The following is a 26956-nucleotide window of genomic DNA, read 5'->3' on the forward strand; positions in this document are numbered from 1 at the left end:
ATAAATTAAGGCAGAATAATTGTTCATTTTCGACTAATTTGCACCCTTCCTCTCAGGAGCAAGCTGCTTGCCCTAGGGGAGCAGCCTTCTGTTCTGCTTCTCCAGAGGCAGCTTTGCCTGTTGAGGATGGAAGAAGGGGGATCCTGCCCTGATAGAGAGTTACCTATGCCTGGCTGGGTTTAGTCCACCCAACTTTGGAATTCAGAATCAATAAACTTTCCTGACTAACAGACTCAAGCCAAGTCCTCCTGCCTGGCCATTACAGCCATCAAGGTTATATTTTGATGCATTTACCACTGCATCATTTCACCATTTTGTTTGCAATTTGTTCAGAACCAGGATGGGCAAGGGTATGATCTTTCTTGCCCCTCAGAGGCCTTGTTAACCTTTAATTCACTTCACTGGAAATTACTCAAAATAGTTACTTGGAAAAGAGAAGTTATCAAACAGGGCAATTCTCTCAATTGAAAATGAGATTAATAAAGGAGTAGATTTTGAGAATAGTATCAATGATTTCATTTCCATTAAAGCCAAGAAAGTAAAAATAATAAATTCTGTTGTTAGCATAAGTAATGTATCTCAAATTATGTTAATGTTATGAGTTTTAATACACCTAATTTTCAATTGTTCAATATATTTTCAACCACTTTAATGTTTTGGAAAAAATAAGTATTAAACAACACATAAAATTCTGTATGTGGGCGCTTATTTTCCTTTGGCTTGGCAGCACACTGGCCTTCATTCAAAATTTTGACATTGTGTTCATTGTTGATATTTTTGCATTAATTTTTATTTTTTAAATATTGCATTACAATATTATTTCTCTTGATTACTGAGTTTTTGTGGCCCCCTTAAATTTCGTGCTTAAGGAAAGCACCTTAAAGGGCACAAAATCTAAGACAGGGGGTGTGGGTGGGGTGAGCGGTGGGAGTGAGGGACAAAAATTTAAGTTAGTGCTTCATTTGCCTCACCGTAATCCTAGTCCCACACATTAGTATGTTCTAGAAACAGGAAGAAAAACATGTAAGTTGTGTGCCGTGAGCCACGTCAGGACAAGTTAGAAGAGTCAGAGAGGTGGGCAAGAACTAGACCATGTAGGTTCTTTTAGGTAAGAGTCGAAATAGAGATTTCATCCTAAGATGGGAAAATAGTGGCTGGTCTTTCCTCCCCTGGCCGACCACCCACAGCAGCGCCAAATATGACTCTGACTTTAAAGTAATCTCAGTTCTTAGCAAAAGCTATTCAAAAGTTAGTGTTTCGGTTCCCCCAGTGCCCAGTGAAGGAGCTGATACAAAAAGCCTCTAATTTATTTTCCACCTTAAACCTCTGTAGTTATCCACATCTACCAATAAAATCATCCTTTCCGTGATGCTTGATGTTTGAAAGAGCTGTCCCATAACTATAAAATTCATATATGATTTTGAACACTTCTAACAATGCAGAAAAGTACAAAAAGATACTAAAAATCAAAAGAAGATACCAGGCATCAAGAAGTGAAATATTGGCGAGAGAAGAAAAAGCACAGCAACTCCTGGATTATTTTCAGAAAAAAATAATTTTCTTCCCAAATTGCAAAAACGATGTTTTCTTGCCCCCAAATCGGCCCTATGTGACGGCATAAATACCGTCTCATAAATTATTATTCAGGGAATATAGCTATAGAGCAATACTTTATTTCCTCTATACTATTAAGGAATAAGATATTGAAGCTTAATTCCTACCATATTAATATTTTAGTAACATTAATGGAAATATATCTAATATTTTCATTCATCTTCTTATCTTTTTGAACATCTGTGGAACAGAATTCAAACTTTTGGTTGATGTCTCTGGGGAAGCTCAAAATTAAATTCCCATGGGATTAAGCAAGTAACATAGATATATGCCGGGTACAAAAGGTGAGGGGGAGTGATGGGGACTGTTGCAAAAATGTAGTGTTCATTTTCTTTTTGAAGGGTGCTGTTCAAAATTCTTTTACAGAAAGCTAAGAATTTTCACAATAAAATCCAGTCTTGGGGCCAGCCAGGTGGCATAGTGGTTAAGTTCGTGCGCTCCGCTTTGGCAGCTCAGGGTTCGAGGGTTCAGATCCCGGGCGCAGACCTATGCACCACACATCAAGCCATGCTGTGGTGGCGTCCCACATACAAAATAGAGGAAGATGGGCAAAGATATTAGCTCAGGGCCAATCTTCCTCAAGCAAAAGTAGGAAGAGTGGCAACAGATGTGAGCTCAGCGCTAATCCTCCTCACCGAAAAAAAAAAAAATCTGGTCTTCCTATTTGTTGATGTTGACAAGTAACTCATTTTTTAATGTGGCATAAGCCAAATAAAACCTATCTTTCAGAGTATTTACAACCGCTGCTGAGGGTTATCATTCTGAACATGCATCTTTGTGCTGAGTTCAATTAAAGGATTGCTTTCAAAGGGATGCAAAGGTATGAAGAACTAATTGCCTCTAACAGCTCTGTTCTTTCCACTTCACTTATATTTCTTATATGCTTCTCAATATCTGTTGTAAGTGGAAAAGCAAGTAAAGCAGCTTGTTAAACAGTGGCCTTATTTTTACCAAAATCTTAATTGAATATACTCTGGGTTGCAGGCAAAGACTGGCCTCGGAATTCTCATGTGAAGGAAAGTGCATGGCCCTAGTAACTGCTGTTTCCTTCCCCATTCAAAAAGGCATCTTTACCTACTCCTGTTTCTTCACCTCTTTGCTGGATTTTCTCTATCACCCTAGTTACCCAAATCAAGGCCACCCTCTCCTGTGTGCTAGCCTTCTATACTCCCAGCAACCGGAGATCTTCTTCAAATATGCATCAGTCATAGTTCTTAGCTGCAAGCAAGATACTAACAAGCAAAAAAACTGATCAGAAGGATGTTGAGGAGCTCACCAGATTGACAGAAAGGTTGGGGAGCCAAGGTGGAGAAATGGAAAGAAACAAGGAAAGACAACGCACAAGACTCATTGCCAAGGCCATGCACAGGAGCGGCCGTTGGATTAGGACTATGCAGTCGGAAGTACTTCCCTACTGTCCCGTGCCCCTTTCCTCTTCTCCAGGGCCAAAGTCCTGGGAAGGAGCATGTGACTGGCCAAGCTGCCATCCTGCACCTCACGCCTCTAGCTGACAGTGGATGGAGAGAGCAAGGACTCTGCGGGGGAGGCTGGCAGTTGATGAGCACTGACCACTAAGATGCAAACAATGGAGAATCCTCCCAAATACAGAAAGGTAGATGAGATGCCAGGCAGCCAAAACATGACAAATATCTATTAAATCACTTTGCTACATAAAACCTTTCCATGTCTTTAAGAATAAAATCCAAACTCCTAACCAAAGCCCTGAAAGAAATGGCCTCTTGAGGTTCTTGAAGGTGCACCAGCTCTCTCCCATCTCGGGGCCTTTATGCATGACTTTCCTGCTGTCTGAAATTGTCTTCCCACTCCTGCCCACCAGTCCGATACCTGGATCCACATTACTTTGGGCTCAGCTTCAGTATCACCTCTTTATGGAGGTCTTTCCAGACCATGCCGTTATAAAATACCCACCTTTTGCCACAATGCTCTCTAGAAGGCTCATACTCTTCCTTCATATTTTTTACAACAGTCTGGCAGTATGTTGGTGTTTGTTTATTTGGTGTTTGTTGACTTGTATGCTGTCTGTATTCCCTAGTAGGGAATACAGAATTCCCTAGTATTCCCTAGCCTACAAGCTTGATTAGACGACAGTGGACCTTTCCGGTTTTGTTTTTTCTCTAGCACCTAGTATAGTGCTAGGCACGGAAAAGATGCTCAGTAACTACTAGTTGAACACATAAAAGAATGCAGTCTTTGGGAAGAATCACTGAAGGAAAAGTATGGCATTTATGTAGAACAGGGTTTCAAATTGTGTTCTGAGAGCTGCTCATGGGTTGTATTGGAAGTAGATGAGAACAGGCAAATCTTCCCAGACCCCACTCCCACCTCAAATAGAGCATCTCCTATTATATGTCTTTTACAATTTAGGCTTCTAGGCAAGATTTCATTTAAAGGATTTGCATCTAAATGAAGTTTGACAATGAAGATTTAATTGGAAGAAAGGAAAATTATGAAAACACATTTGTACTTCAATAATTCTGATAAATACTCTAGGTAATGATGAATAACACTTAGAGATCATGATAATTCAAACTGACCTGTATCTTTTCTAAATCTTTTCCAAAAATGCTTTACACTTTACTCTTGGAAAATCCCTACTCACATTGACTTAAATTTGAGTCTGTTTATAATGTTTCCACGTATGTTAGTCTTTAACTCTACTATGGTTTACGACTGTCTGGTGAAGTTTTGTGCCCACTAGAAAAAACTTAAAAATTCAAAACTTTATATATTACAATGCTGTAGTAATTAAAACAGTACAGTATTTTGATAAAAATACTGTAGATCAATGGAACAGAGAAAGACAAATACCACATGATCTCTCTTATATGTGAAATCTGAAAAAAACCCCAACAAGTTCATAGATACAGAGGACAGATTGGTGGCTGCCAGAGGTGGAGGTTGGGGGGGGTGGGAGACATGGGTGAAGGGGATGAAGAGGTTAAAAAATTTAATTAATTTAAAAAAATGATTGGTGCTTTCCAACTAGAAGGCAGGTTCCATGCAAGTAGGAACCAGGTTCATTTTGTTCACTCCACTATCTCCTGTCTTTGGTACAGTGAGGGCCTCATAGAATGTGGTTCACAAATATTTGATGAACAAGAGCTTGAAAGGGGTGAAGAGGGTGACCACGAGTGAGGGCGGCAGCGGTGGCCTGGCACAAAGCCTCAGAGACCAAGTGAGGTAAAGATGGACATCCAAACAGAGAGGGCAGTGATGGAAGATCAGTTACATAGAAGGAGTAGTAACCCAATGAATAAAAATATTAAGGATAACACTAACCAGTTTTTTTCACTGTTGGAGAAAGGGTCACACATATGAAAAGGGAGAAAAGTAGATAGAATCATACATATATATAGTATATATTCCCTAGCTCCGTCCTCTGAAAGTACCAGGAAGTATTGACAACTCAAAAGCAATCAGCACATCTAGTGCCCAGATCTTAGTTTCTAAATATCATTCATTACTAAAAGGAAGCTAAGTTTCTTGGAGTAAAGCCTGATTCGAGGGCTGGGGCAGGAGCAGAGCTAGATGAACCTAGATCACCTTGTGCCAGAAAGCAAAAAGTGCTCAGAGAAGAGTAAAGACAGGAAAAAAGAAACCAAAGTCAGCTTGAAAGGGTTCCCACTGGTCACATCTGGTACAATTATCAAAACGAATAACCATAATAACAGATTATAGCCCTTGAATAAAATAGGAATCCATGAGATTGCATTGATATAAACAAATGGGAAAATAGACATCTTCTTGCAAGAATGTCAACTAACAAATGTAGAGAGAATGATGGAATTAGACAATCACCATTTGGCAACCATCACTAATAATTTAGCCAAGGGCTATCAATGGATATAGAAATCATCAATAAAGGTTTGATGACAATGCATATTTATATAGTCTCAAAGTATCTCCCCACAAAATACATATTAATTACAAAGGGGAAAGAGTAACTTTCTATTGGAAAAACCTGGAAGCGATCAAAGTGAACATCAAGAGCAATGGGACAAATGGCAATCATGCACCACTTGATGGGATGCGGTGAGAACTACACAGCCACCACATCTGTGTCATCATATTGTGACATTCTTGCCCCATATTCACAACCACAATCAAATTATGAGGAAATATCAGACGAACCTAAATCGAAAGACATTCTAAAAAATGATTCATCTGTAAAGTTTTAAATTGTCAAATCAATGTCATGAAAGTCAAGGAAAGACTGAGGAGATATTCCAGATTGAAGGAGACTAAAGAGACATGACAACTCAATGCAATATATGATCCTGGGTTGGATTCTTTTTCTATAAATGACATTATTGGAACAACTGAAGAAATTTGAATGGGGTGCCTGGATTAGATGGCAGTAATATGTCAACGTTAATGACCTGAATTTGATGGCTGTATTGTGGTTATGTAGAATAATGTTCTCATTTGTAGGAACACACACTAAAATATTAGGTGGTGATGAGAGCAAGATGTCAGTAACTCACTTTCAAATGATTTAGAGGAAGAAAAGTTCTTTGAATAAGGCTTTTCTGTAAGTTTGAAATTATTTCTAAATAAAAAGTAGGTTTATTGATACTGCCCTACATTCTGTGAACAATAGAGCCAGTATATTGGTTAATAAAAACCAAGACAAATTAAAACAATGTAGGATTGTTTCAATGTGAGGAAAAAGAGGCTTCTTCATTGACCAGCTACGTCTCCTTTCACCTTAAAAATCAGCCTCTCATTTAGCAAATGCTTGTAGACCCTGTCTCATGTGCCACTCACTATCCCAAATACGAACAAAATGAACCAGGTTGCTGTTTGCATGGAGCCTGTGTTTTCATTGGAAAGTTGGATATTGGATAAATTTATATCAGGGAGTGTGGAGAGAGAGAGAATGAGTGTGTGTGTGTTTTCCTGAGTATTAGGAGAGTCTATGGAAGAAGTTACACAGAATTGTAAATAAAAAATGAATAAGAAAAGGTGCGTTTTCCCTTCTTCGCTCACCACTTCTATTTTCTTATTGTGTCGCCCACTTTCACATTCTGCTAATAGCATTCCAACAATTCAACAACTAAGTACAAAAGATAAAGGAAAAAAGGCCCTGATGTGTTCTCAATTTTATTTAATATAGATAAATCTTTGATCATTTTAGGTGGGTTTGGAGAAAGTCCTTATGTGGAGAAGTTGCCATCCCAGAAAACTGTCTCTGTGACCACTTTCTACGATGCCTAGGAAAAAAATCAGACAAAGGAAAGCATATTTAATTAGTTTTTCTTCCAGGTAAGGACAGAATACAAAGAAAACGAAACGGACCTTATGCCCTTTTACTATTTTTGGTGGAGATAAGGTATTGTGGGAAATGTAACGTTACAGAAGTGGGAATTCCTTTGAAAAAAGCAATGACAAGCTACAAATGAAGCTACACAATCTTGGGGTCTATTCGGAGCTCCATGTATAAAGTAATGCACCTTATGATACTGATTGCACGTCATGATATATATTTATCCAGTTTGTTCCAGTGTTTTGTTTTGCTTTGTTTTGTTTTTAAGGAATAAGACAATGCTGTCTTTATTCATTGCATTATAAGAAGGAAATTCCAAGACCATAATATCCAAAAAGGGCACTAAGCTTCTTTTTGTTAAGTTTTAACTAACCTGATTTTCATTGTTTTTCTAATTATCAAATTAATACATGTTCATTACAGAAAACTCAGAAAATATTGAAAACCATTATAGGGAAAGGAAATATTAATCCATACTATCACTCTAACACAGTTAACATTTTAGTGTATACTTGTCTATCATACACAAACACATACACCACACGATGCACATATTTATTGTCTATATGTGTATGTGTGTGTCTATTTAAAATCCAATTCATCAAGTTATGATCACATTGTTGTATGCACTGTTCATCAATGTGCTTTTTAAAGTACAGAACAGTTCATTGAATAGATGTACCATAATTATTTCAACTAAGCCTTTACTTTTAAACATTAAAACTCTTTCAAAGTTTCTTATTGTAAATAATGTTGTAATAAATACATTAATATATAATAATTGAGAACATCATTGCTTACTATTTTATGATAAATTCATTGAAATGGAATTGCTGAGTCATAGGGTAGATTTCTTTTCATGTGTACGTTTCTCCATTTTATATCCCATTTCAGTGTTATGTAAAGAGAAAGGAGTAAGTAGAACGCAAGTATTTTGGAATTGTGGGTAATTTCAAAGTGTCTGCTCATCATCTATTTCTCAATGACCAAATGCAAAGTTATGGAAAGACCGTAAGTTCACAACTACTATGGAGACTTAAAGAAACGTCTACATAGAGGAGAAAACCTAAAGAAAACTGAGAGATGAATTTTAACTTCTCTGTAGTGAATTCTGTATAGGGCAAAGGTTTATAGGAGTTTTAGGGAATGGAATGAGAAAGGATGGAAACCATCAGCTAAGTGCTGACCACCATATGACATGAATTTAAAAAAAAAATGACAGTAACATTTTAAGACTTACTAGGCGTGAATTGGTATATTTCGGTGGAAAACAATTTGATTTTATTGACCAAATCCATTTTCAAAATGAAATAAATACCCAAAGTCCATAGTTTACTTTAGGGTTCACTCTTGGTGTTGGACATTCTTTGGATATGGACAAATTTATGACAGGTATCTATCATTATAATATCACAGAGTATTTTCACTGCCCTGAAAATCCTCTGTTCTCTGCCTATTCACCTTTCCTCCCAGCCCCACCTCTGGCAACCACTGTCATCCCTCTCCCCACCAATCCACAACATTATTGGGGCAGGTCACCAGCCACCACATTTGCTATCTAGAGTTCTGTTCCCTCATCATAGGTCATTGACCTTCAGTGGACACCTGGGCCAAGCTAGATCTATCTGAATCAATTCTCCAAGAATTTGGATTTAGGGCCAAAATTTCATGCTCAGAATCAAGCGTGGTTTCCTGAACAGAGAAGATATAACATTTGGGAGATCTAAGGCAGCCCTCCCTGTTCTGCCCTTATAGACAGGGCAACAGCTGGAGAGCAGAGCCTAGGCAGAGAACAGAGGGAAGCAAACGTGAGAGGTGGACAGAGCCAGTGTCATGTAGCCTGGATCTAGTGTCTGCTTCTGTTATACACCTGTGGCCGCCATGAGAAAATCCTGAATCCTAAAGCCCATGCCTGTGATTTGTACTGTTTCTGTATGTACATCCTGTCACTCTTACTATACTACCTCTATAATTAGTGAGGAGATTTTTTTTAAGTAATAAAAGCAATTTTCAAAGTGGTATACACACACGTTCCTTTATATACATATATATGATGTATATATCATAGATAGATAGATAAAAGAATATTGCTCTATCATCCCAATGTTAGATTTTACATCATAATAGTGAGGGGGGAAAGCATCTGAAACAAATGGGCATCTCGGATGTAACCTCACACGGTAAGGTAAGGGCAGCCTGGGAGAGCATTGGAACACTGGCATCTAATGTATGACCATGAAGTCCTGGGGTCCTTCCGATCTGCCCGTACAACATTACCACGAGTGAGGCAGATGACAGAGGAGAGCTGCACCATGTTGAACACGGAGCATGGAGCAAGTCAGATGGCACACTGACCGGTCTGACCTCCGACTGCCCAGGCTGCGTGCTGGCCGTGCATACCAGTTGCAGTGGAATCAGGACATTTCTGTGGAATACCACCTGTTTTCCTTCTTTCCCATCCTCAGAGAGAGCCTTAAGACCCAGATTGCCATCTTTAGGCACAAGGTAGGCAGTGCAAAATCAGTGAAGTAGACTGGATGCCATAGAGAAATTATGCTGTTTCTCATTAATCTTACAACATATGATTCACCTTTAGTTGTATCTTTCAATTTCCTATATTTGCCAGAGACGTGAGTACTAAAAAAATTAAAATTTCCTCTTCACTGTAAGGTGCAGAAAACAACAACAGTGCAGGAATACTGATAAATAGCAACTGGAACTTGGCCTCAGTGTTGGGAGTAATGGAGGAAGTGGTGGGAGCTGTGGTGGTCAGGAGAGTATATCATCCATTTCAACAGAAAAAGTCCTAATAAAGTCTCTGCAATTTTTGCCATCAGGAAATATAGCATCAGTATTACCTGATCTTTCAATTTTTTTGCGGGGGAAGGCAGATTGGCCCTGAGATAACATCTGTGCCAATCTTCCTCTATTTTGTATATGAGATGCCACCACAGCAAGGCTTTAGGAGCAATATATGTAGGTTCACGCCTGGTATCCGAGCCCATGAACCCCGAGGCTGCCGAAGCAGAGTGTGTGAACTTAACTAGTACACGAGCCGGCCCCTTCCTTTTCTTTTTTAACAACATTATTAAGACTTAATTCACATAGCACAAAATTCATCTGTTTGAAGCATACAAATTAATGCTTTTTAGTGTACTTAGAGAGTTATGCAACTATCACCATAATCTAAATTTAGAACATTCTCACCATCCCCAAAAAGAAACCCATTCCCATTAGCAGTCACTTTCATGACCCCTCCCCTCCCCTCCTGCCAACCACTGATCTATTTTCTGTTTCTATAGATTTGTCTGTTCTGGACCTTTTATATAAATGGAATGGTATAGGGAGAAGTCAAGATGGCGGCGTAGGCAGACTCTGAACTCACCTCCTCCCGCGGACACAGCCAATTTACAACTTCTCGTGGAAAAATTACCCCTGAAACAGAACTGAAAACTGGATAAGAGGAACTCCTGCAACAAAGGACAATCATAATTGAGGTGGAAGAGGCAGAAACTCCCTTCTGGAGAGAAAAAACACTGCCTTCACAAGCCGCAGCACCTCACGGCCGCCCGGGAGCAGCCCAAATGTACACAGCCTCCCTGGAGGCGCGGGGCCCTGAGCCGGGGAGTGCCTCTGCTGTGGGCATTTTGTGGACCCAGCACAGTCGAGACGAGTGGCATAATATCTGACTTTGCCTGCTACTAAAACATTGGAGAGTACCCCCAGAGAAGCTGGGTCACAAAGAAATTAAAACTGGCTCTTAAAGGGCCACACGCAAACTTACCCATTTCAGAAAGCAACCTAAAATCACCAGAAAGAAAGGTGCACAATGCTGTGGTGAAAAGAGACCCACCTGATAGGCCCTGAGTGCATCTCGCCGAGAGGTGAGACCTCTCCAGGGACTGGGACATTGGTGGTGGCCATTGTTGTGGCCTGGTGTGGGCGTGCTGACACAGACACCATTGGAGTTCTCCTGAGGCCTGCTAGCCCAGGGTCTGCCCCACCCACTGGAGCACCGATTTAATCCAGCTCAGCCAGGGCAGGCAGCCCAACCTAAAGACTGGCCCCACCCAACAACAAGCCCTCGGGCAACTTGTGGGCCTTGCATAGATTGGTGACTGAATTCTCTGCAGTCTAGAAACTGAGCCCAATTCAGAGGGGCAGGGCGTGCACAAGGAGTAGGTGGAGAGTGTGGGGCAGTGGTGGAGTGTGTGGGGCTCCTCATGGAGAGACTGGGTCCACTTCAGGAGGTCGGCGTGTGCACAAGGGGCAGGACTGTGTTGACTGTGTGTGTGGACCTGTGGGCGGCAGGGCTTGTCAGCTGCAGAAGACTTGTGCTTCTCAAAGACCCACATAGGGGGTTTGCCCCACCTTCCAAAGCCTGAAACAATTGGGTGCTCCCATGCCTGAGGCCAGCCCCACCCAGCTGCAATCCTCAGAGAGCTGACAAGAGACCTAAAGGCTGGAGGCTTATAGCAATTGTAAGGCCCTGAGCCTAACAACCTGCCACGCTGGGGGCCTACTCACTTAAAAGAAATACCGCAACACAAATGTGGTATTAGAACTTGCAGCCAACTGTGCTGGGGCTCCCCAAACCTGATAAAGAGACTGAAGGGCCCACAACAACTACAAGGAGCTGAGCCTTACAACAGCTGGCCAGAAGCATAACTCGGCCTCCCTGGGTGCCTACAGGGAGAGCAAACAAGCCACAACAGAAGGACACACCTGGCCCACATAGGGGTCACCCCTGGAACATTGAGAACTGAGGGAAGCACATTGTAGGCCTCCTAAGGCATCACTTATATAAGGTCACCTATCCAAGAGCAGGAGACATAGCTGACCTACCTAATACGTAGACACAAGCACAGGGAAAGAGGCAAAATGAGGAGGCAAAGGAATACATTCCAAGTAGGGGAACAGGACAAAACCCCAGAAAAGGAACTAAGTGAAACAGAAATGAGCAACCTACCTGATAGAGAGTTCAAACAAAGAGTGTTAAGGATGCTTACTGATGTGGGGAGAAGAATAGATGAACTCAGTGAGAATGTCAACAAATAAATGGACGATATAAAAAAGAACCAATCAGAAATGAAGAATACAATACTGGAAATGAAAAATTCACTAGAGGGACTCAAAAGCAGAGTAGAGGATACAGAAGAATGGATCTGGGAGCTGGAAGAAAGACTAGAAGAAATTACCCAAGCTGAACAGGTAAAAGAGAAAAGAATTAAAAAGAGTGAGGACAGTCTAAGGGACCTTTGAGACAACATCAAGTGCACTAACATCTGTGTTATAGGTGTCCCGGAAGGAGAAGAGCGAGACAAAGGGGCAGAGAATCGATTTCAAGAAATAATAGATGAAAACTTCCCTAACCTAAGGAAGGAAACAGACATCCAGGTACAGGAAGCACAGAGAGCCCCAAACAAGATAAACCCAAAGAGGCCCACACCAAGACACATCATAATCAAAATGTCCAGAATTAAAGATAAAGAGAGAATCCTAAAAGCCACAAGAGAAAGACAAGTTACATACAAAGGAAACCCCATAAGGCTATCAGCTGACTTCTCAGCAGAAACCTTACAGGCTAGAAGAGAGTGGCATGATATATTTAAAGTGCTAAAAGGAAAAAATTTACAGCCAAGAATACTCTACCCAGCAAGGTTATCATTCAAAATGGAAGGAGAGATCAAAAATTTCCCAGACAAGCAAAAGTTAAAGGAGTTTGTCACCAAGAAACCAGTGCTACAAGAAATGTTAAAGGGACTGATTTAAGGGGAAAAGAGAAGACCACAAACAGGAAAAAATATCTATTTCCACGATAAGAGGGTAATGGATACAAATGAACAAAAAAGAGGTTAGATATAATATCAAAAACATAAAATGAGGGAGGACAGGAGTTAAAGAGTAAAGCTTTCAGACAGAGGTCAAACTAAAGAGACCATCAATTCTGTATAGAAGGAGAAAGGAACAGAGAAGGACTACTAAAACACTGAGGAAAAAAAAAGTTAAAAAATGGCAGTAAGTACATACTTATCAAGAGCAACTTTAAACATCAATGGACTAAATGCTCCAATTAAAAGGCATAGGGTGGCTGATTGGATAAAACAACAAGACCCATTTATATGCTACATACAAGAGACTCACTTCAGACCTAAAGACACTCATAAACTGAAAGTGAAGGGATGGAATAAGATACTCCATGCAAATGCCAATGAAAAGAAAGCTGGGGTAGCAGTACTGATATCAGACAAAATAGACTTTAAAACAAAAACTGTAAAAAGAGACAAAGGGCATTACATAATGATCAAGGGAACAATCCAACAAGAGGACATAACACTTATAAATATCTATGCACCCAATGTAGGTGCACCTAAATATATAAAGCAATTATTAACAGACATAAAAAGAGAAATAGACAGTAACACAATAATAGTAGGGGACTTTAACACTCCTCTTACACCAACGGATAGATCATCCAAACAGAAGATCAATAAGGAAACATTGCCCTTAAATGACACACTAGAACAGATGGACCTAGTAGATATATACAGAGCATTCCATCCAAAAACTGAAGAATACACGTTCTTTTCAAATGCACATGGAACATTCTCCAGGATTGATCACATATTAGGCCACAAAACAAGTTTCCATAAATTTAAGAAGATTGAAATAATACCAAGCATCTTTTCTGATCACAACGGTATGAAACTAGAAATCAACTATAGGAAGAAAATCAGAAAAGCCACAAATACGTGGAGATTACACAAAACGCTACTGAACAATGACTGGGTCAATGAAGAAATCAAAGAAGAAATCAAAAAATACCTGGAGACAAATGAAAATGAAAATACGACATGCCAGAATTTATGGGATACAGCAAAACCGGTTCTAAGAGAGAAGTTTATAGCAATACAGGCCTAACTCAACAAACAAGAAAAATCTCAAATAAACAATCTAACAATGCACCTAAAGGAACTGGAAAAAGAAGAACAAACAAAGCCCGAAATCAGTAGAAGAAGGGAAATAATAAAAATCAGAGCAGAAATAAATGAAATAGAGACTAAAAAAACAATAGAAAAAATTAACAAAACCAAGAGCTGGTTTTTTGAAAAGATCAACAAAATTGACAAACCTTTAGCTAGACTCACCAAGAAAAAAAGAGAGAAGGCACAAATAAGTAAAATCAGAAATGAAAGAGGAGAAATGACAACAGACACCTCAGAAATACAAAAGATTATAAGAGAATACTATGAAAAGCCATATGCCAACCAATTCGACAATCTGGAAGAAATGGATAAATTCTTAGAATCATACAACCTTCCAAAACTGGATCAAGAAGAAGTAGAGAATTTGAATAGACCAATCACCAGTAAGGAGATCAAAACAGTAATCCAAAACCTCCCCAAAAATAAAAGTCCAGGACCAGACGGCTTCCCTGGTGAATTCTACCAAACATTCAAAGAAGACTTAATACCTAGCCTTCTCAAACTCTTCCAAAAAAATTGAGGAGGGCGGAAGCTCCTTAACTCATTCTATGAAGCCCACATTACCCTGATACCAAAACCAGACAAGGACAACACACAAAAAGAAAATTACAGGCCAATATCACTGATGAACATCAATGCAAAAATCCTCAACAAAATACTAGCAAATCGCATACAACAATACTTTAAAAAGATTATACACCATGATCAAGTGGGATTTATTCAAGGTATGCAGGGATGATTCAACATTCGCAAATCAATCAATGTAATACACCACATTAACAAAATGAAGAATAAAAATTGCATGATCACCTCAATAGATGCAAAGAAAGCATTTGACAAGATACAGCATCCATTTATGATAAAAACTCTGAATAAAATGGGTATAGAAGGAAAGTACCTCAACATAATCAAGGCCATATACCACAAATCCACAGCTAATATCATCCTCAATGGTGAAAACTGAAAGCTATCCCTCTAAGAACAGGAACCAGACAAGGATGCCCACTGTCACCACTCCTATTTAACATAGTACTGGAAGTCCTAGCCAGAGCAATCAGGCAAGAGAAAGAAATAAAAGGGATCCAAATTGGAAAGGAAGAAGTGAAACTCTCGCTATTTGCAGATAACATGATTTTATATATTGAAAACCCTAAAGAATCCACCATAAAACTTTTAGAAGTAATAAACGAATACGGTAAAGTTGCAGGATACAAAATCAACATACAAAAATCAGTTGCATTTCTATACACTAACAATGAAGTACAGAAAGAGAAATTAAGAATGCAATCCCATTTACAATTGCAACAAAAAGAATAAAATACCTAGGGATAAACTTAACCAAAGAGGTGAAAGATCTGTACACCGAAAACTATAAAACATTGTTGAAAGAAATTGAAGAAGACACAAAGAAATGGAAAGATATTCCGCGCTCTTGGATTGGAAGAATTAACATAGTTAAGACGTCCATACTTCCTAAAGCAATCTATAGATTCAATCCCTATCAAAGTTCCAACAACATTTTTCACAGAAATAGAACAAAGAATTCTAAAATTTATATGGAACAACAAAAGACCCCGAATAGCTAAAGGAATCCTGAGAAAAAAGAACAAAAATGGAGGTATCACACTCCCTGATTTCAAAATATACTACAAAGCTATAGTAACCAAAACAGTGTGGTACTGGCACAAAAACAGACACATAGATCAATGGAATAGAATTGAAAGCCCGGAAATAAACCCACACATCTATGGACAGCTAATCTTTGACAAAGTTGTCAAGAACATACAATGGAGAAAAGAAAGTCTCTTCAACAAATGGTGTTGGGAAAACTGGATAGCCACATGCAAAAAAATGAAAGTAGACCCTTACCTTACACCATACACAAAAATTAACTCCAAATGGATTAAAGACTTGAATGTAAGACCTGAAACTATGAAACTTCTAGAAGAAAACATAGGCAGTACGCTCTTCGACATCGGTCTTAGCTACATATTTTCAAGCACCATGTCTGACCGGGCAAGAGAAACAATAGAAAACATAAACAAATGGGACTACATCAAACTGAAAAGCTTCTGCACAGCAAAAGAAACCATCAACAAAACCAAAAGACAACCTAACAATTGGGAGAAGATATTTGCAAACCTTACATCTGATAAGGGCTTAATCTCCAAAATATATAAAGAACTCATGCATCTCAACAACAAAAAAACTACCAACCCAATTAAAAAATGGGCAAAAGACCTGAACAGACATTTCTCCAAAGAAGATATACAGATGGCCAACAGACACATGAAAAGATGTTCAAAATCATTACCTATCAGGGAAATGCAAATCAAAACTACAATGAGATATCACCTAATGCCCGTCAGCATGGCTATAACTAACAAGACAGAAAACAACATGTGTTGGAGAGGATGTGGAGAGAAGGGAACTCTCATACACTGCTGGTGGGAGTGCAAACTGGTCCAGCCACTATGGAAAACAGTATGGAGATTCCCCAAAATTCAAGCATAGAACTACCATATGATCCAGCTATTCCACTGCTGGGTATTTATCCAAAGTACTTGAAAACACCAATGCATAAAGATACATGCACCCCTGTGTTCATTGCAGCATTATTCACAATAGCCAAGACTTGTAAGCAACCTAAGTGCCCATCAAGGGACGAATGGATAAAGAAGATGTGGTATATATACACAATGGACTACTACTCAGCCATAAGAAACAGTGAAATCTAGCCATTTGTGACAACATGATGGACATTGAGGGTATTATGCAAAGTGAAATAAGTCAGAGGGAGAAGGTCAAATACCATATGATTTCCTTCATTAAGTAGTAGATAATAACAACAATAAACAAACACATAGAGACAGAGATTGGATTGGTGGTTACCAGAGGGGAAGTGGGGAGGGAGGAGGGCGAAAGGGATAATTCGGCACATGAGTGTGGTGATGGGTTGTAATTAGTATTTGTTTGATGAACATGATGTAATCTATGCAGAAATAGAAGTATAATGATGTACGCCTGAAATTTATACAACGTTATAAACCAATGTTACTGCAATATACAAAAAATTTAAAAAAAGAAAAGATAAGAAAACTAAATAAATAAATAAATGGAATGGTATATTATGTGTTTTTCTGAGACTGACTTGTTTCACTTAGCATAATATGTTTGAAGTTCATCCATATTGTAGCAGCTATCAGTATTTTAAGAGCAGCCAGCAACACAGATTTTTATGTGAACTCTCTGCATTGTTACATGATGGCCCCTAATTTAAAAACACAGTGTAGTCAAAATAAAAGATATGTGAGAGTTGATCTGGTTTTTAGGCCGCTATTTTGCAAACTTTGTTGAGAGTAGAGACATTATAGACAAACACTGAAGAACCACTGAAGTCAGAGCCGTTTGCCTCTGTGTCCCACTGAGTGGACAACCAAGGGCAGGATAGTGGGAGGAGTCCGTCCTGGGTGCCGGCAACGAGGACACGCATTGTTCAGAGAGAATTTTTAAATGACAATAAATAGCTAAGTTGGCCAGCTTCTGGGGCCGGCCCCGTGGCGTAGCGGTTACGTGCACGTGCTCTGCTGCTGGCACCCCGGGTTCGGATCCCGGGCGTGCACCGATGCACCGCTTGTCAGGCCATGCTGTGGCAGCATCCCATATAAAGTGGAAGAAGATGGGCACAGATGTTAGCCCAGGGCCAGTCTTCCTCGGCAAAAAGGAGGAGGATGGGCATGGATGTTAGCTCAGGGCTGATCTTCCCCACAAAAAAATAAAAGTTGGCCCGCTTCCTATCACCATGCCTACAATTCTAAACAATATTAGTAATAAAAATAATCTTTCCCCCAAAACATATTTTGTTTATCTTAGTTCTCATCAATTTCTCTGATTACCATTGAGTTTTAATAAGGTATAATAGCTTCAGATTAGCACATTGTCTCCACTTTTCCTTTAATAAACACTATTTTGTACATGGCAGTTCATTTGGAGAACTTCCAGTTATAAGTTGGCCCTGGAGACAGGCAGACTCAGCCATATGCATCTATTTCAAGAATAAACTCTTAAAAGTCTGGAACCCTTCAAGACTGCCTCAGGCATGGCTTGTGTCCTCAGCCCCTGTGGAAGTACTTAGTTTTGCATTTAAACCGTAGATGTGAAATAAACACGGATTGCTCAGGGATTATAATAAAGAAAAAACAAAACATGGAATACTTCGAGTTGGTCCTTTTATGTGACTACTTGGAGATTTTGTGCCTAAAATTTTTAAAACTTGCTTAATAAACAGAAGCCATAGTGTTATTATTTGATACTCTAAAAGACAAAAATGTAGGTACAGATTTCCCCCTTTAAAAAATGAATTGATGTAATTAAAAACTATTACTATGTGACTGTTTTCCTTTTTTATAGTTATTTTATTATATATACTTATTTATTTATTTTTTTCTGGCATGTTTATATATAGAAAACATAATAAAAGAAAATTTTTATTTTATAAAGTAAAAAACGGCATACCAGTAGTAAACATATTTCTTCATTCATTTGACAAATAATTTTAAGAACTGATTATATATTAGACAGTTTTCCAGTTATCTATTGCTGCATAACCAGCTGCCCGAAAAGTCAGTGGTTTCGTGTTTTTGTTTTATACAATGGAAGAAAGTTCAGCACGTGTATATGCTGAGAACTGTCCAGAGAAGGGAGAAAAACACTGATGCAGGAGGAAGTGGGAACACTACTTGCTGGACAGAGGTCACTGAAGTAAGAGCAGGGATAAAATGGACTGTACATGTGGTGTCTTCTGACCCAGCAGAGCAGATGGCCATGCTGCTCTTAGATCTGGGCACCAGGAGTCTCTGGCCTGGGTCTCTTCATTTGAGACAGTTTCCTGCTGGCCCTACTTAGGTCCTGCCCCTCCACAGATGCCCCCCCAGGAACTAGTGCCCCCCCTTCCATAATGCATTACATCTGACCAGGATCCTGGACTTCTCTGCTCTAAGGGCTTGCCTCTACCTCCAGGACCTAAAAGATCCTCTTCCTAAGTCAGCTTTCTTGAGGATGGACGACACTTCTGTGGGCTGCTCTTTGCTTGGGAGAGGAGAATGAAACTTGAAAAAGAAGAGGTCTGGACCTGAGCTAGAACCTCCAAATATACTTTTCTGCAAGGCTTGCGAATGTTAGCTGCAGGATTGCCGGATGTGTGTGGATGAAAGGTAGAGTACACAACTGCAGAGCCTCTCTGTTGGTAGATGACTGATATTGGCATGTGAAAGCTCTCTTATGATTGCTAGTTTAGCAATTAAATAAAGAGCAACATCATCATGGGAGTGGGGGGGGCGGTGGTTACAGATTTGAGAAAAAAGGAGACGGTCCAAGGAGAACAGGAAGTAATTGGGCTAAGGAAAAGTCGTAGGTCAGCAACAAAGAGAGCCCACTTGAGGTTGTCAACTACGTATTTTAGGCCAGACCAGCTAGTGGACTGTGTTTAGGCATAAAATAAGCAAAATTTGGATTTAACCTATGCTAGGGTTTTCTCTGATGAGGATGAGGAAGGCCAGGAAAGTTGAGGACATATCTGAAGGAAGATTATAACAATGGACTTTGGGATCTCAGCCAGATAAGAAAGGAAATAAAGATTTGAGAAGTTAAAGGACTATCAGTGGTGATGGGCTCAACAGTGTGTAGGTCCCAGGGGGGTTGAAGAGTTGTTGGAAGCAGAGAATAAAGGGGAGTGACATGGGAGTGGAGAGGTGGTGATTGGAGAGTGGGATTTGTGAAATTGAGAATAAAATGGCACTATGTTTATTGGTAATGACAAAGTCCAGAGTAAAATATGATCAGGGAACAGGAGGTTGAAGAGCTTCAAAGGAGAGTCCATGGCACTGAGAGTTCAGAGTGGTGGATGGTTTATTTACATGAACATTGAAATTACCAAGAATCATGAAATAACAGTTAAGCTAGTTGAGTAAAAAAAGAAGGTGCGCGACAGGAGTATAGGAAACCCTCATGCGAGTAAAAACTGACAGATGTGCTATACATCTGTCTAAACCTAGTCTTTATACATCTGAATATGTAGTCTATACACATGCTTCTATGTACATGATAGACTAATTCTGGAAGGAGACACAAGAGATCATACCCATCGTCGATGATGATGATGGAGTCTGGGGAACTAGAGGTTCAAAGGTAAGGGTAGTCTTATTTTTCAGAATATAACCTTTTGCATTTTCAGGATGTTTTGTAAAATATCTGCATTATTTCTTAGTCCAAAAATGAAAGAAAACAGCTAGTTCATAAAAAAAATAAATCATGTTGCTCTTAGCTGGTCTTATTCAGCTGGACAGCTTTCCTCATCACTCTCAAAGTCCTTATCGCTCTCAAGGAGTACTCAGCCCTTTAAGTGGAGCCAAGTTTTGAGAATAAAACTTGTCAGAGCAATCAGGACAATTAAGATGTATTTAAATTTCTGCGTTGGGGGAAAATGGGTTTTTCTTCCTGCTGGCCATGTGAACAACTATTCTCTAACCAAATTACTTGAGAAAGCCTGTGTCTTGATCGAAGACCAAATGATTGCAATTTAGCCACCCAGTATCTTCGTGCTGATTTAATTAACATCATGCTCCCTTAACAAAATGAAACAACATTATTAAGCTGCATTGATGAAATGCAGGCCAACCCCTCACAGAAAGGCTGCCACAGGACATAGGCTTGGAAAATATTTTCCCATTTCACGCTGTCTCGCACACAAGAACAGCTCAAAGGGGAGCTCTAGGATTCTCACCATTTTACTAACTCAGGAAACTCCTGCAGAAAGGTGAAAGGGTGCAGCCCAGCCTGTAGTGGGAGACTCATGCTGAAGTAGACAATGGAAACCCCACTCAAAGATTCCCTCACCTCTGGGGACCGTCCACTGCATAAGCTAAACTTGACTTAGAGCAACCCCTTTAAGAATTTACAAGGCAATTATCATTCCTAGGTAGTAGATCAAGTCTACAAATTAAAATGTTCAAGGTAATTTTCCCTATCTCATCTCCAGCACATCTCTCTCTGAGTAGTAGAAAACAGTACTCCTTCCTATTTTGAACTTTGTCAGTTTAGAAAAAGGAGTTGAGAGAAAGTGTGAGCAGGAGTTATTCAAATGAAGATAGTGACCCAGCGGTGTCAGGTAATTTTTGTGAGTGAATGGGGCCAGTATAAAATTATTCATCCGCTTCTCTCCATTCCCACCATCACCGTCCTAGCCCCAAGGGAGTGGAGGTGACTCTCACAAACTGGAGAGCTCATGCCTTGTCAAAAGTGGCAGCCACTGTCTGTCTGTTGCTATGCATTACAGAGTAGCCACACACACAGCACCTGGTGCCAGACTGCCCATCTGGCTCTGCCCCTTGGGTCTTGGGCAAGTTCCCCCAGACAAGATAACCTATTCTTCTCGCAGCAGCCAGCGTGACTTTTTAGAATTTCAATCAAAGTCTCCACAACCCACCTCACTTCCAGATTTTTATTGGTTTCCCATTGCTCCTAAAGTAAATTTCATACTCTGTTGTACAGCCTTTAAGTTCAGCAGAGCCTGGCCCTGCCTGTCTCTCCAACTTCATCCTCAGGCACTCTCCCCTCTTTCACTACACTTCAGCCAAGCCAGCATTTCATCCCATGCCAAACTCTTTCCCACCTCCAGATTTTGCACATGCTGTTCCTTTTTTTTGGAATGATCTTCCAAACAAAATCACAATCTCAAGCTGACAAATTCTTACCCGTCCTTCAGTTTCAACTTAAAATTTCTTCCTCAAAGAGCCTTTCCCCAAATCCTCATCCTCAGGCAGGTGCCACCGTTATTCTCTCTCTCAGAGCAGTGTCTTGACCTAGAGTGCTTTCCACAATTTGGGTATTAATTCATTTGACGTCCACCCCTTCACTAAAGCATAAGCTCTATCAAGCACCTGACATCTCTGTTTTGCTCACTCTCAAGTCCAAAGACAGTGCCTGACACATAGTAGGTACTCAATAAATAGTTGATGAATATATGACCAACACGAATTTATGGAGCACTTTCTATGTGCCAGGTACTGTCTTGATAGGAAATCAATAATGAATCAGACACGTGTCCGGCTCTCTTAGATTATAAGCAGCTAGGAAGTAGGGATCATCTTGCTGTTTGTTTTAGGCTCTCTGGTTTAAAAAACTACTGAGAAACGTGGCATTTCAGTTCTGTGAACCAATATACAAGGCAGAGAAAATTAATCCAAGCCCATGAGTGTGAGTTCAGAGTTGAATAACGGAGAATTTTTTGTTTCCCACATATGCCTCTAGCCTGAGATGGCCAATACCTGGCATGAGTGTGCTGATTCTCCTCCCTACTCCTAATGCCAGGCCTAATTAATTGATTACAGCATTCTCTGAGCTGGGAATTAACTTGATTCCCTTTCAACACAGCCCAGGCAGCCACCAGCAACTGATCACAGTTGGCATGAAAAATGGACTGTGCTTTTCCATGCACCTTTCTAGTCCTTGACACCCATGGAAAATAGTCGTGGTGAGAACTGACAATTGTTTCAAGTGAAATGTCATCCTCCTCCTGCCTCTGAGTTTCAGGTTGGCACATCACCTTAGAATGAACTGTTTATGGCAGCACATTGCAGCCAAGTTACTCAGATCCAACTCCGCCCCATTCCTAAGCATGTTCAAATACCCTCTTCAAGTAGATTGTTCTCTCAGTCTATTTGTTGACTCTCTTGAGTCTTTCTTGAGAATTTTGAGAAAGTTGGACAACATTTTTCCCAAAAAATTATTTTAAAAAGTAATTCTCATATTTTTATTGGACACAGGAAGGCCAAGTCTTAAAGGGATGACGCATCCCTTAATTTTCAATTCTAGGCGGGCAACCACAATTTCAGCTTGTTTATGATGCACAACAATTCATAAGTCTTCATCATTTTGAATTACTTATTCATGAACCTAATTATTCCGTAACACAAATGTGTATATCGTGGCTCGGTACACATCCTTCCTTAAAGGATTTCCAGGCCATTAACTGCAAATCCATAGAAAAATTAAGTCTGGACTCTGACTTCATGCATTTCTTTTGTGTCAGTACTTAAATTGTAAAGCAAGCACATCTAACCATAATCCAGTCGTGTGTGTGCGTGTGTGTGTGTGTGCTCTTTGTTTAGCAGTAAACTCTAAACTATAACTTCTGGAGATTTACAGTTCTTCATAAGGTATTCAAATAAATAAAAAGCTAAGTTAATATTTAATGGATTATTAAAAAAGCTTTTTTCCAGAGAAATCATTATCTTTTCCCATTAAATGTGAAACAGAATATTAAAATAAATTTAAGTGTTGGCTATAAATGAGGATTCTTCAAAGGCTAGGTCATGGCTCCTAAATTGAGAGGAGATACTATGATGCATCTACCAAAATGTAAATTACATAATTACAATAGTAATAATGATAGCATATTTATCATGCCTAGTATGTACTTATTAGCACCATGTTAAACATTTCACATATATTACATCATTTTATCTTTAGAACAATTATATTATTATCCCCATTTTATCCATGACTAAATTGGGGCACAGAGAAGTTAAGCAACTTGCCCAAAGCCTCCCAGCTAGCAGGATCTACAGCCAGCAGACCCCTGCCCAAGATCACACAGTTGGTAGATTCTAGCTCCAGAGTCTATACTTTCAATCCGTATACTGTACTGCCTCTAGTATTTAGCACAACGCTTTTCTTTAAAGTAGCAACCCACTAAGCATCGTTACCCTCTTTATCCTAGTCCTTTCTTATCCTTTGTATTAACAAAGACCAACAGAGTTCCTGCATGCAAAAACTGACTGAGCAGTTCCTTATTTCATTTTTCACTTTGGAATCCTAAATTCTAGAACTTTTAATATCTATAGATTCTAAAAGTGTGCTGTCTGCTGGTTCCCCTAGGTACCTTTTCACCTGCTGGGGACACTTTCTGATGTCACAGGATATTTGACGCATCACCTGAGCGAACTCCCCAGGACCAAGGTCCCCCTTACTTTGGCTATTGTGAGTAGTAGGGGTTCTACCATTTTTCTGGGTCAGGTCAGGTGAACTGAACAGAGAATTCCATCCAAAGAAAATTAATGTGAGTTATTAACAAGCAACATTGTTCCTGTAAATCAAAGTTGCCAACCAGGCAGTCAGCTATGTGGTCCACAGGAGAGAGAATCTCATCTTGCAACAGCTCCTTGCCCATGATTTTGCAATGAATTGCCCTAGTTGGGGTAGGAATCCTTTTTGGGGAGGTAAGAAGTGAGTGCTAAGGCAACTTAGGTTAAGAAAATCTCAATTATTTTGCAATTGCAACGTGATATCTTCTGTTCACAAAATTCTAAACTCATTTCTTGCTAAGGGTAAAAATGAAATCCATTAAAAACTAAGAACATGGAGGGGGCCGGCCCGGTGGTGTGGGGTTAAGGGCGTGCACTCCCCTGCTGGCGGCCCCGGGTTCGGATCCCGAGCACGCACCGATGCACTGCTTGTCAAGCCATGCTGTGGCAGCGTCCCATATAAAGTAGAGGAAGATGGGCACAGATGTTAGCTCAGGGCCAGTCTTCCTCAGCAAAAAGAGGGTGTTTGGCGTGGATGTTAGCTCAGGGCTGATCTTCCTCACAAAAAAAAAAAAAAAAGAACATGGGGAAAATGTGGGATAAGATGAAAAATATAGAAATAATACGTGCTTAAGAAGATGAGAACAGCATCCTGAAAATTAGAAATTAAAATAAGTATGAGATAAAACCTGAAATATTTTACCCAAGAGATGTAAAAGGATAAAAACAACAGAAGAAAGTAATGTGAATCCTGGTGACAGAAATCCTCAAGTTTGTGATTCAGATTTAGACAGCAAGATAGAACAAATTAATTATTTAGAAGAGTATTTTAAGAGGCTCTGAACTAAAAAGATAGAAAATGAAACCATGGAAGTGAAGAGACGTAAAATTGAGATATTCTAGGAAAAAAAGACTTGACAAGTAAGGTAAACTGAGTCAAGGATGAACAAGCCAACTCCTGGTATTTACCTAGAACCATCCTTCTTATACCTGAGAGAACTTCAGAATCCCCTAAAAACCCAGATTTCTGGGTTTCACCCAGAAGTTTCTAAATCAATAGGCCTGTTTTGGAACTTGAGCATCTGTATTTCTACCAAATTTTCAGGTGATGCTAATGCTGCTACTGCTGGTCCAGAGACCTCAGTTTGAGACCCACTGCCCTAGTGAATCTCTAAAACTTACCTGTATACACATATTTGAAACAACAGTTCCCATAAAGCCAGAACTCGTAAACAACTCTACTATCTATTGGAAAGACATTGGACAAAAATAATGTCGTGCTATAATTGCCCAATGGAATTATACACCAATGCAAATGAATGAACTGCAGCTACACAGAACGAAATAGAGGAGTCTTAGAAATGGCAAGTCACAGATGACTACACATTGAACAAAACTATTTTTAAAGCTCAAAAAAAAAGGCAAAAATTATTTAAGGATACATGCACATGTGGTAGAAATAGTTCTTTAAATATAAGAGAGTAATCAATTTAAGACTCAGAGACAGGAGAACAGGACCCGGAAGGAGGGCTGGTGGATTGACCTACATTCATTGTGTCATAGTGCCTAGTTTGGGTAGGGAATTTACAGGTTTGTTTCATATTATTCTTTTAAACTTATAAATGGCATGCATATATATATATATATTTTTTTTTCTTCTAGGTATTAAATACCAAATTCTAAAATACATTTACTGTGATGGTTAATTTTATGCGTCAGCTTCATTGGGCCACAGTACCCATATACTTGGTCAAACACTATTCTAGATGCTTCTGGGAAGGTATTTTTAGATGAGATTAACATTTAAATCAGTAGACTTTGAGTAAAGCAGATTATCCTCTGTAATGTGAGTGGGCCTCATTCAATCAGGTGAAGGTCTTAAAAAAAAATACTGAGCTCCCACAAGGAAGAAGGAATTCTGGCAACAGACTGTTTTTGGACTCAAGCTGTATCAATTCTTTCCTGGCTCTCCAGCCTGCCAGCCAACCCTGCAGATTTTGGACTTGGCCAGCCTCTATAATTGTGTGAACCAATTCCTTAAAACAAACAAGCAAACAACAACAACAAATATATATATATATATATATATATATATATATATATTATCCTGTTGGTTCTGTGTCTCTGGAGAACACTAATACATTCACATTTTCCAAAAATATTTTAATCATAAGTCTGGACTTTGAAAAAGAATGAACGCTTGGCTTGAAGTAGAGTCAGTAGGAAGGTTTCCCAGTTTCCCTACAGAAGGAGACTTCTGCTGAGAAACTGGAGGTCTGAGAGGCAGACCATCACACATAGTCCTCATGCAACTTCTGTGACTGGGTCATTTTCAACCATCCAGATGTATAGGTTGAAGTGGTCTGAACTCTTATAGTTTTGTTACAGAAACAGCTCAAACTAGGGTAAGCAAAAAAAGCAAATGCATTGATCCTTATAACTAAAACTTCCAAGAAAAGGTCTGACTTCAGACGTAGATTGATACAGGGTTGCAAATGATTTTACTAGCTCTCAATTCTGCTCTCCTAACAACCTCAAACATATATAACTCCTTAATACCATCAGTGGAACAAGTGTTTATCTTTCACGAGTGTTGCAACAAATATTCTCAAATCAAGTTTCATTGTCTGGCGGGTGGGTCACGGCTATAAATGGAATGCGATGACAAACTAAGGCTTAGATTCTAAAGCTCATTCCTATGCCCACCTCCACCTATCAAATCACACAGATCAAAGGTGAGAGAGGGGCTGTTTTTCAGTGGAAAATTAATTAGGATGTTGTTATTAAAGGGAAAGTGGGGGGCCAGCCCGGTGGCGTAGTGGTTGGGTTCGTGCATTCTGCTTTGGTGGCCAAGGTTTGCCGGTTCGGATCCCGGGCACAGACCTACTCACCACTCATCAAGCCACGCTGAAGCGGCGTCCCACATAGAAAAATTAGAAGGACCTACAGCTAGGATATACATCTATGTACTGGGGCTTTGGGGAGAA

The 26956-nt window shown here is 39.6% G+C and overlaps 1 long non-coding RNA gene across 1 annotated transcript; it reads right to left on the reverse strand.

Annotated features, from left to right (window-relative positions):
* Positions 1-6610: 6610 nt before the first annotated feature.
* On the reverse strand, positions 6611-10866 carry LOC147914183 (uncharacterized). Its single transcript, XR_015555511.1, has 3 exons — positions 10755-10866; positions 10287-10371; positions 6611-6848 (listed from the first exon to the last, which is right to left on the reverse strand). It is a non-coding gene; the product is annotated as an uncharacterized LOC147914183 (long non-coding RNA).
* Positions 10867-26956: the final 16090 nt, after the last annotated feature.

The sequence above is a fragment of the Ceratotherium simum genome, chromosome 21 (genome assembly GCF_057802395.1).
Source record: "Ceratotherium simum simum isolate JZ-2026a chromosome 21, ASM5780239v1, whole genome shotgun sequence".
Taxonomy (NCBI): Eukaryota; Metazoa; Chordata; class Mammalia; order Perissodactyla; family Rhinocerotidae; genus Ceratotherium; species Ceratotherium simum.